The sequence below is a fragment of the Pan paniscus genome, chromosome 7, assembly GCF_029289425.2.
Source record: "Pan paniscus chromosome 7, NHGRI_mPanPan1-v2.0_pri, whole genome shotgun sequence".
Classification (NCBI taxonomy): Eukaryota; Metazoa; Chordata; class Mammalia; order Primates; family Hominidae; genus Pan; species Pan paniscus.
The window spans coordinates 160714897-160723976 of record NC_073256.2 but is presented as its reverse complement, the minus strand read 5'-3'; positions in this window follow the sequence as shown (position 1 = coordinate 160723976).

The following is a 9080-nucleotide window of genomic DNA, read 5'->3' as shown; positions in this document are numbered from 1 at the left end:
GATCACTTCCCACCTCATGTGATTGCTGGCAGAAGTCATGTCCTGGTGCCTGTAGGACTGAGGGCCGGCAGGAGCTGCTCTCAGCTCCCGGGGGCTGCCTGCCAGTCCCTGCTGTGTGGCCATCTGCGAGGGTGGGCAGTTCACAGGGTGGCCGCTTCCCCAGGGTCCGTGGGAGAGCCCCACCCCCAGATGGAGTCCTGTGGAACAGAACCTAATTGTGGGTGACATGCCACCCCCTCGGCCCAGTTCTACTCAGATTCAAGTCACAAGTGCCACCTGTAGCCAAGGGAAGGATGGGCATTGGGCTGGCTCTGGCAGATCTCCTTAGGATATCTGCAGCATTCTGCCCCCCCAACACTTCCCATTTCCACTTTCTATATGATTTCCTTATTATATTTATTATTAATTATCCCCTGCTCCCACACTCCCATGCAAATCAGCTCTTGGAGGGCAGCCACCTGTTCTTCTTCTGGGTGCCTGATGTGTGCTGGGCCCTCGTGTCATGTGGACTGAGTGAGCATGAGTGGAGATCTTAGGTGCTGCTGGTGCTGTGGCACCCTAGGAACTGCCTGCCCCCACCCAGCCCTCTCTCCAACTGCCTCCTGGACTTAGCAAGGTGTTGAAAACCAGGCAGTTCTGCTCCCTCCTCGTCCCACCCCCCTCTCCCATCCTGTTGCTTTTACCTCCCAATGTTTTAAACCACCCGCTCTTGTCCAGCCTGCTTCCTCTGTCCCGGCTGCAACCCCATCTCCTCTCACCAGCGTTACTTCTGTGCCCTGCCCTGGGGTCTCCCTGCCTTAATTTGGGCTCCCCTGTCCACCCCTCCTACAGCAGCTGGAGGGACTGACTTACCGGGCAAACCCACAGTGGCCCTCCCAGCTTCACACCTGTCCTGCAGGATGAGGTCTGGGCCCCCTTAGCAGCTGCAAAGGGGCCTGCACAGACTTGCAGGCCGCCCCTCTCACCACCCTTTCCCCTTCCAGGAGACTCAGCAGCAAGTGCTTGCCCTGCCACACAGCATCGGCTGCATGCCTCAACCCTGGGCCTTGAACACCCCTGCTCTGCCTCCGCCTGACAGACCCTTTCCTGCTTTTTAAGACTCCACCTGTTCGAGCTCCTCTGTGCCAGCCCCGGCCTCGCCCCTGCCAGCCTTAGGCCAAGGCTGCGTGGGTAGCTGTCTATACAGGTTACATGCTGCACATGACCCTCGGTCAGGGCTTGTCTTTTTCATCTTTGTATTATCGGGGGCCAACACAGCCCATAGCAGGTGCCTAATCCATATTTATTGAGCAACTGATGACTGATGGGGCTGGGACAGAGAGAATGAGAATAAGAATGGCAGGCTGGGCGCAGTGGCTCATGCCTGTAACCCCAGCACTTTGGGAGGCCAAGGTGGGTGGATTGCTTGAGGTCAGGACTTCGAGACCAGCCTGGCCAACATGGTGAAAACCTGTCTCTACTAAAAATACAAAAATTAGCCAGGTGTGGTGGTACGTGCCTGTAGTTCCAGCTACCTGGGAGGCTGAGGCAAAAGAATTGCTTAAACCTGGGAGGCAGAGGTTGCAGTGATGCTGAAATCATGCCACTGCACTTCAGCCTGGGTGGCAAAGCGAGACTCCATCTCAAAAAACAAACAAACAAACAAACAAAAAACAAAAGCAGAAGAAGGAGAAAGGTGTCCTTCCCCTATCTCAAAAGAGACAGCCCCTTGCCTTCTAAATGAGCCAGGTGGCCCCTCCAGTCCCTTCAGGCGTGGTGGTGGCTGGGCCGGCCCACCAGAGACTCCATTTGGTGCCAACACCATTGGTATGTGATATGTGGGCAGAGGCTGTTTCCCTGGCCCGGAATCTCCCATTGTCACCAGACCCCCTCCTCCAGCTACCCTGTAAATATGGAAAGAAGCTCCAAGGGCTGAGGACCCCTTTCCTGCAGAGCTTCCCACAGAGGCAGCCTCTCTGAAGAGGGGCTGGGGGCCCCAGGCTCTGCCATGTCTCTGCTCCTCATTTCTCTCGCACATCCCTGTTTTGTGCCCTGCCTGCGTGCTGCAAAGGCTGGAGCTGCCCAGAAGCCCAGGCCTCTTGTTCTGGGTGGCGGGCTGCCTCTCATGGCTGCCTGGGCACCTCTGGGTCACAGTCCTATGTTCCGATGTGGGAGTCCTATTGCTAGTGAGTGGGGTCCCAGTCTGCTTTGCAGGGGACAGCCACCAGAGAAGAGGACTGAGGACAGGAGACAAACACTTCAGTCTCTTAGCTTAGAGAGGGACAGAGAACTGCTTTCCTCCTGAGTGGTTTACTGTCTGGCCTGTTGGATTGAATGGTGCCCTTTCACTTTTCCCTACTGCCTGCACAACCACCTGGGAGCTTTTCCCTTTTCTTCCTCCCCCTCCCCATCCTCCCCCTCCCCATCCTCCCCCTCCCCCTCCTCCCCCTACCCCTCCCCTCCCCTTCCCTCCCCCTCCCTCCCCCTCCCCCTCCTCCCCCTCCTCCCTGTGGTGGCAAGCCACCCAGGTGCCAAGGCAAGAGACCGAGGACACGAGCTGTTCCAGTGTAACAATATACAAGACAAGAATAGTTATACCAGATATAGATCTTAGATATGATTATATATGAATATCATTAATCATCAGTTGGTAGCAATTACTCTTTATTCCAATATTATAATAATCCTCACTCTATAATCATAGCCTAGGAAAAACCAGGCCATACAGAGATAGGAGCTGAGGGGACATAGTGAGGAGTGACCAGAAGACAAGAGTGCGAGCCTTCTGTTATGCCTGGACAGGGCCACCAGAGGGCTCCTTGGTCTAGCGGTAACGCCAGCATCTGGGAAGACGCCCGTTGCCAGGCGGACTGTGGTCTAGCGGTAGCGTAAGTGTCAAGGAAAAACACCCGCTACTTAGCAGACCAGGAAAGGAAGTCTCCCTTTCCCCAGGGGAGTTTAGAGAAGATTCTACTCCCCCACCTCTTGTGGAGGGCCTGACATTAGTCAGGCTCGCCCGCAGTTATCCGGAGGCCTAACCGTCTCCCTGTGATGCTGTGTTTCAGTGGTCACGCTCCTAGTCTGCTTTCATGTTCCATCCTGTACACCTGGCTCTGCCTTCTAGATAGCAGTAGTCAATTAGTGAAAGTATTAAAAGTCTCTAATAAGCAGAAATAATGGCATAAGCTGTCTCTCTCTCTCTCGCTCTCCTCTCTCTCTCTGCCTCGGCTGCCAGTCAGGGAAGGGCCCCCTGTCCAGTGGACACGTGACCCACGTGGCCTTACCTATCATTGGAGATGGCTCACTCTCCTTATCCTGCCCCTTTGTCTTGTATCCAATAAATATCAGTGCAGCCTGGCATTTGGGGCCACTACCGGTCTCCGCGTCTTGGTGGTAGTGGTCCCCCAGGCCCAGCTGTTTTTTCTTTTATCTCTTTGTCTTGTGTCTTTATTTCTATGCTCTCTCGTCTCCGCACAGGGAGAGAAACCCACTGACCCTGTGGGGCTGGACCTTACACCTCCCCCTCCTCCCCCTCCCCTCCCCATCCTCCCCCTCCCCCTCCCCTCCTCCCCCTCCCCCTCCCCTCCTCCCCCTCCCCCTCCCCTCCTCCCCCTCCCCTCCTCCCCCTCCCCCTCCCCTCCTCCCCCTCCCCCTCCTCCCCCTTCCCTTCCTCCCCCTCCTCCTCCTCCCCCTTCCCTTCCTCCTCCTTCTCCTCGTCCCCCTTCCCTTCCTCCTCCTTCTCCTCGTCCCCCTCCCCCTCCTCCTCCTCCCCCTCCTCCTCCCCTTCTGCTCCTCCTCCCCCCTTCTCCTTGTCCCCCTCCCCCTCCTCCTCCCCCTCCCCTCCTCCTCCCCCTCCCCTCCTCCTCCCCCTCCCCCTCCTCCTCCTTCCCCTCCTCCTCCCCTTCCCCTCCTCCTCCCCCTTTTCCTCAACCCCCTTCCCCTTTCCCCTCCCCCTCCCCCTCCTCCCCCTCCTCCCCCTCCTCCTCCCCCTCCTCCTTCCCCTCCTCCTCCTCTTCCCCTTCTCCTCCTCCCCTCCCCCTCCTTCCCCTCCCCCTTCCCCTCCTCCTCTTCCCCCTCCTCCTTCTCTTCCTCCTCCCCCTTCGCCTCCTCCTCCTCCCCCCCTTCTCCTCCTCCCACTCCTCCTCCTCCTCCTGGTGTTTTTTTTGAAGTCATGCCATTTCAACTTTGTCAGAACACACACAGCACATATGGTTCTTCCCCTCTCGACTGCACTTCTCTTTCTATGTTGGGTCTGCCATTCAATGTATCACCCCTGTGGGTCTTATGGCTGAGGTTCTCCCAGCAGCTTGTGGTTGGAGGAAGCCCATCTAGGAGGTTCCTCCTGATGGGCCTATAGTTGCAGGACCCCTGAGCTCTGGCAAGTTTAAAACTGCTCTCTTGGAGCTGTAATTCCTTGAAGGAAAGCTTGAATGGCTGCACAATTCGTTGTTTTCTCCCTTTTCTTGAGATTTTTGAAAATGCTGCTTCATTGTTGCTTTGTTCATTTTTATTGATTTTGAGGAGTTTCAGGCCCATCTAATTCTCATGCTCCTGAAAGTTATTTGATGTTTCTGCCTGGAAGCCCTGATTTTTACAGTATATTATGTAGGGTCCAGCCCCACAGGGTTGGTGGGTTGGGAATTTTCTTTTTCTTTTTTTTTTTTTTTGAGATGGAGTTCCGTTTTTGTTGCCCAGGCTGGAATGCAATGGTGTGATCTTGGCTCACTGCGGCCTCTGCCTCCTGGGTTCAAGTGATTCTCCTGCTTCAGCTTCCCAAGTAGCTGGGATTACAGGCATGCGCCACCACACCCAGCCAATTTTGTATTTTTAGTAGATACAGGGTTTCTCCATGTTGGTCAGGCTGGTCTTGAACTCCTGACCGCAGATGATCCGCCCACCTCGGCCTCCCAAACTGCTGGGATTACAGGTGTGAGCCACCACACCTGGCGTTATTTTGGGAATTTTCATAAGCTAAATCATCTTTTCATTTTCCCCTTTCTTTTTATAGTGGTTTTAAATAGATGAAGATACCCCTTAGCATGTCTGTGGACAGAAGTTTCAGTTATTTTATGAGATTCTTAGTCCAAGAGGGACCTTTCATGTCAGGGTAACAAGGTATGGTTTCTTTACTTAGTGCCTGTTATTTTATTTATTTCTCTATTATTTATTTATTTTCTGCAGGGGGTGAGGGGAGTCAGTGGAGAAGGGTGCTGTGAGGTTTGATTTTTTTTTACTTTTTTTTGAGATGGAGTCTTGCTCTGTCGCCCAGTCTGGACTGCAGCAGCGTGATCTCGGCTCACTGTAGTCTCCGCCTCCAGGGTTCAAGGAATTCTCCTGCCTCAGCCTCCCAAGTAGCTGGGACTACAGGCGTGCACTACTATGCCCGGCTAATTTCTGTATTTTTTGTAGAGATGGGGTTTCACCATGTTGGCCAGGATGGTCTTGATCTCCTGACCTCGTGATCCGCCTGCCCCTGCCTCCCAAAGTGCTTGGGTTACAGGTGTGAGCCACTGTGCGTGGTCGATGTTTGACTTTTTAAAAAGGTCTTTTGTCTTTCAGCATCTTAATTTCCCCTTCTTGCTTCTTTTTCTCTTTAGTACCTGACTTTCAAAGGCTGCACCTCCCTAACTTTTTTTTTTTTTTGAGATGGAGTTTCACTCTTGTTGCCCAGGCTGGAGTGCAATGGCACAATCTGGGCTCACTGCAACCTCCGCCTCCCGGGTTCAAGTGATTCACCTGCCTCAGCCTGCCGAGTAGCTTGGATTACAGGCACCCACTACCACGCCCAGCTAATTTTTTGTATTTTTAGTAGAGACAGGTTTTCACCATGTTGGCCAGGCTGGTCTTGAACTCGTGACCTCAGGTGATCCACCCACCTTGGCCTTCCAAAGTGCTGGGATTACAGGGGTGAGCCACTGCACCCGACTACTCCTCCCTAACTTTTAACCCTCTTCTCTCCTGCGTTACCTTCCCAAGACTGTCCTCCTGTGTCCCATAGTCTTTTACTTTTTTGGCTACCAAGTCTCACTCTGTTGCCTCAGCTGGTCTAAAACTCCCGGGCTCCAGCAGTCCTCCCACCTCAGCTTCCCAGAGTGTTGGGATTACAGTCGTGAGCCGCTGCACCTGTTCCATAGTCATTTTAAATTTCTTTCCAAAATGCAGACACTTTTCTGTATTTTGGCACTAAGATGGACTTTCTTTTTCTGGAAAATGTTTTGAGAGCAACCTCAGGCCCACAGCCAGTTCCTTTTCTCTCTTCTGTGCAGTCTTCCTGGGTGGCCCTTACTTTGTGAAGGTCTGTGCAGGGCACTGGAGAGAGAGCTCACTGAGATTTTGTGTTTTCTTTTCTTTTTTTTTTTTGAGACAGATTTTCGCTCTTGTCCGCCAGGCTGGAGTCCAATGGTGCAATCTCGGCTCACCGCAACCTCCGCCTCCCGGGTTCAAAAGATTCTCCTGCTTCAGCCTCCCAAGTAGCTGTGATTACAGGCACGCACCACCACATCCAGATAATTTTGTATTTTTCGTAGAGACGGGGTTTCTCCATGTTGGTCAGGCTGGTCTTGAACTCCCAATCTCAGGTGATCCACCCACCTCGGCCTCCCAAAGTGCTGGGATTACAGGCGTGAGCCACCGCGCCTGGCCTGCGTTTGCTTCTTTTTCCCTTTTTAATGTGGCTACGAGAACCTTAGCAGTGACCCCAGGGCTGCTGTGCTGAACTCCTGAACCGCAGTGTTCGCTTCTTTACTGCCCAAGGATAAGAGCGTCAGCTCCACCAGGGTGCTTCACAGACAGCGGGCGCTCAGCTAGTGCCTGTGGACTGACTGACTGGCTGACTGATGAGCCCTGGGGTGCAGGTCCTCCTGGGGCCCAGGACTTGCACTGGAACCCCTGTGGGCATTGAGCCTGGGATACCAGCCTCAGTGGGTGACTGAGCCGCTGACACTGCCCCTGGAGAGCCCATCGCCCTGGTGCCCTGTGCCTGTGGCATCCTTCTCCGCAGCGGCTGGCACAGGCGACAGCTGTGGCTGAGATCCTCCCGGCGTCCTGGGCACAGGCATCAATCACCTAGTTTCGTGCTTGACTCACTGCTGGTGGTGTCTCCACTTTGCAGATAAAACAATGAAGGCTCAGAGGGTTTAAGAAACTCGACAGTGTCAAAGCACTGGGCCTGGACATCAGCACCACTGCTGGCTGTGTGCCTTGGGTTGGTCAGTAGATTTCCTGTCAAATGGGGCAAGATCATAGCACCTGCCCTGTGGGGTCATTGTGAAGGCTGCGTGAAAAGTCCTCACAAAGCCCTTAGTGCAGTACCCACTTGCTAAACTTGGCTTGTAATTTATAAGTTATTTTAAAATGGGGGCAATGTGCCCACTGGCTGCACCCATGGCCGTTTCGGGAGCTGCCATTGGGAGTGACTGGTGTGGGGCCAATCAGCACCTCTGCCCTCATTTCACTCTCTCTCCAGCCCAAACCTTCGAGGGGCTTAAAGAATCTTCCCACTGGATGGACCGAGCCATCCTAAAACCATCCTAAAACAGCGCCACACTTTTAGAAGCCAGAATCTAACTTTTAGAAGTTAGAAAGTTTTGATTCCGGTCGGGCGCGGTGGCTCACGCCTGTAATCCCAGCACTTTGGGAGGCCAAGGCAGGTGGATGATGAGGTCAGGAGTTCGAGACCAGCCTGACCAACACGGCGAAACCCCGTCTCTACTAAAAATACAAAAAAAATTAGCCGGACATGGTGGCGTGCGCCTCTAATCCCAGCTACTTGGGAGGCTGAGGCAGGAGAATCGCTTGAACCCAGGAGGCTGAGGTTGCAGTGAGCTGAGATTGTGCCACTGTACTCCAGCCTGGACGATAGAGCAAGACTGTCTAAAGAAGAAAAAAAAGTGAGTTTTGATCCCAAGGACATTCCAGTCATACTAATGGATCCGTCAGGGTTGCATCAGAGGAGGAGAGCCCACAGAGACAGGTGTGTAGACGCAGGCCCGCGCTTTGCTTTGTTCCAGGGCTTGGACCTCCCAGGACTGTGGGGCCTGCTGAGCGGTGTGCTGGAGCCTGGATCCACAGGCAGGCGCCCAGAGTCTCGGACAGCAGGTGGGGTGGGGCCAAGGCAGGCGGCTCTGGGTCTGGATTCCAACCCCTGCACCCCACTGCTGATGTGGGCAAGCTCCTCAACTTCAGATGCCCTCAGCGTTCGCACCCGCACGATGTTCAGATGCCCTCAGTGTTCCCACCTGCACGATGTTCAGATGCCCTCAGTGTTCCCACCTGCACGATGTTCAGATGCCCTCAGCGTTCCCACCTGCATGATGTTCAGATGCCCTCAGTGTTCCCTCCTGCACGATGTTCAGATGCCCTCAGCGTTCCTTCCTGCACGATGTTCAGATGCCCTCAGGAGTCCCTCCTGCATGACGGGGTAGGAACTGGATCTCATGGGATCTTCAATGAAGACCAAATGGTGTGAAGATGGAGGATGCCCAGGATGGTGTGGGGCATGGCAGGGCCTAGGGAGTGCCCAGGTCTTCCCTGCCTGGCGGGACAGCTGCTACCTTGGTTTTCACGCCCTTTATGGCACTGGTTCCTAAACCTGCTCATAATCAGAATCAGTTTGGAATCTTTTTAAGAAAAAAAAAAAAGGGATTTCCAGACATCATTCAAGAGCTGGTCAAACAGAATGCCATTGGGGTTAAGCCTCATAACCTGTAATTTTAGAAGCTTCCCAGTGACTCTGATGATCAGGCAGGGCCTAAGTGGCAGCAGATGGCACAAGCTCCCTGGTGCAGCGGGGCACAGCTTGGGCTGTTCATTTGAAACTCCTAAGAGCTTGGAGAAATGCTGACCAGTCCCCCACCTCTAAGAGATCCCACTGTAGCTGGGGTAGGGGCAGAGGGGCTGGCATCTAGCATCAGCGTTTTGAAAAATCACCCCCAGATGATTCTTGTGTGTGGCCGGGGTCCAGAATCTCTGTTTTGGAGCACAGGCGAGGAGACCGCGTGAACAAGTGAACCGGTGAGGCTTTTGCATGCAGAGCAAGCAAGAGACACAAAAATGTCAGGCCACTAAGCAGAATCATTCTTCCAAGAAACCGCAGCTCCTTA